We start from the raw sequence: 2,704 nt of genomic DNA, 5'->3' as shown, positions 1-2,704 counted from the left end.
TAAATATCTACTTTAGAAATTGGAAGTTGAGAATCAGAGAGACAAACTTAAAGTCACACAGTTGGTTAGCTAGATATTGTGTATCCTGTTGTTGAGAGGAGGATACTGACCAAAAAAAGATAAGTGACTTGTTGAAAGGAGCAAAGCTAGTAAATAGAGAAGGAAACTGGAACTTAATAGAGATGAGGGCAATTTGAATTGATATCAAACTCCATGATGTTTTAATGATAGCTAATTAATTTTAATTCTCAAGAAAATTTCTGCTTCACATAACACTTTCTGAGACATGAGTCAGTATTTCCAATTACCAGTAGCAGCTTCTTGAACTATTATTCATTTTCTCAGCACTAGAGAACACCCCTCTTCCACACTTAGGATGTTTTTATTTTCAAGTGTATTTTGATATTAAAATTACTATCCTGGCTTTCTTTTGGTTCATATTTTTCTTTTCTCCCTTTAGTTTTAACTTTCTTTATCTTTTTCTTATAGCTGGTTGATTCTTGTAAACTACTTACTCCTGGTCTTGGTTTTGAGAACATAAGCTAAGACTCTCCTCTTTTGATCATTAAGTTTATCCATATGTTTTATTTTAACTACTCATATTAAAATATTTCTATATATTCTAAACACCTTGTTTTTCTTACAAATAATCCTTTTCTGCCTCTGTTTGGGTGTATCAAATTATACTCTGGTTATTTAAAAATTATATTCTATTTTTCTTTTTGGATGGTTTTCTTATACAAACTTTCTTCTATCAATTTATTACCCTTCGTATTTCCCTTCTATACAAGCAGACAAACATCTTAACACATTTTAATCTCCTTTAAAAAATTCCTTTTTGTCCCCTGTCTCTAACTTTTGCCTGTTATTATTTTCCGCAGTTTTAGTTCAGGGTTGATAGAAATGATCTTGAGCATTGGATTTTTTGTTTGTTTGTTTTGGTTCTTTTTTTAAAGATAGCAATAACTTAAAAAAAATTTTTTTTAAAGGAGCTTCCCTGGTGGTCCAGTGATTAAGAATTTGCCTTTCAATGCAAGGGACTTGGGTTCAATCCTGGCCAAGGAGCCAAGATCCTACATGCTGTGGGGCAACGAAGCCCATGTGCCACAACCAGCAAAGGCCCAGTGCAGCCATTTATTTTTAAAAAGCAACAATAATTTTTAGTAAGTTTATTAGCCCAGTGTTTCTATCTCTGGGTATAGCTCTCTCCTCCCCTGTACTCTGCCCTGAGAACTCTAACCACCTTGGTCTCTCCAGACTCTCAGCTTGGCCTAAGGGAATTTCTGAGCTCTGTGATCACTCTCCCCCCGTCTCGGTCCAAAAACTCTCTCAAGTCAGTAGTGGGAGGAATCATAGAGTTTACTTGTTTGTTTTCCATTTCTCGGGGGTTACCATCACTCATTTTCTAATTCAAATGTCTTGAAATCCATTGTTCATATATTTTGTCCAGTTTTGGGCTTCAGACTAGAGAGTAAAGCTGGCCTTTGTTACTCTATCTTTGTTGAAAGCAAAAGTCCTTGTGCCTCAATCTCTCAGTAAATGTTTATCCTTCTAACAAATAGAATGTAGTAGAAATGAGACTCTTGAGAGATAATTCTCTATGGGTCTGTTGCACTTCCTCACGTCTTCCAAGCAGAGGCACTGACCATATTTGTTCTATACTAACTTTTGAAGGATATTTAGGTAATAAACTGACCTAGAAGATAATATCTCCCTCTGGGGCAAAGAACAGATTTGCTTAAAGTCTTAAAATAGAGAGTGTCTCTCTCCAGAGTGAAGTATAAACATGTTTATTGCAGTAAAATATATTTAGATTTCCTAAGCTCAATGCTCCTGTTCTAGAAACGCAACGCAGTGTGTGAGGAGCTTGACCCTCTATGCAACACCCTGTGAAACTGGGCCTCAAGGCGTTGGTGGGAGAGAATGCTTTTTCTCCATCTACTGCTTTTACTGCAATTAATGAACTGTCCTTTGTCTTTGACCTAGGAGTCTTGTGCCTTCTGCCAGCACTCACAAAAATGTGGCAGGCTAACCTGTTAGCTTGTAAGCAATGGAAACTCTCATATTCATCACAGTTCTTGGCAGAAGAATTGAATAGTCTAGGTTAGAAAGCAGTACAACTTCCACTTGGCTTATTCTCTTGAGGCGCATGCCTTGGGAGTCCTGAGTTGATATGCTATATGTTTGACTACCTTGAAGCACGTGTGCTGGAAAGATTACATGGAGAGTCTACATTTGAGATACTGAAGGAGTTCCAGCTGCTCTAGTTGTTAGGGGTTTGAGTTTCCTCGGTCCAGGTGCCAGTCACATGAGAGAGTGAATCTTCAGATCATACTCAATACCAGCCTTTGAGCCATACTGATAAGCGGTGGTGGGAAGCAGGCAGAGAGAGTCTGCCCGCCTAATTTGCAGATTAGCGAGCAAAAGAAAGGCTACTGCTTTAAACCACTAAGTTTTGGGGTGATTTGGTATACAGTACTGGGTAACTGAAGCACTATGTAATCTATAGCTTCCTTCTGAACTTTTTGCTGATTTTGCTAAATCACTTTCTCCAAAAGGTTTATTTTTGTTGTTGTTGTTGTTTAGTTTTTAAATTTTTGTTTATTTATTTGGCTATACCAGGTCTTAGTTGGGACACATGGGTTCTTTGTCTCCATAGTCAAGATCTAATTCCCTGACCAGGAATTGAACCTGGGCCCCCTGT

Source organism: Bison bison, unplaced genomic scaffold (assembly GCF_000754665.1).
Source record: "Bison bison bison isolate TAMUID 2011002044 unplaced genomic scaffold, Bison_UMD1.0 scf7180017864519, whole genome shotgun sequence".
Classification (NCBI taxonomy): Eukaryota; Metazoa; Chordata; class Mammalia; order Artiodactyla; family Bovidae; genus Bison; species Bison bison.
This window is presented reverse-complemented; position numbering follows the sequence as displayed.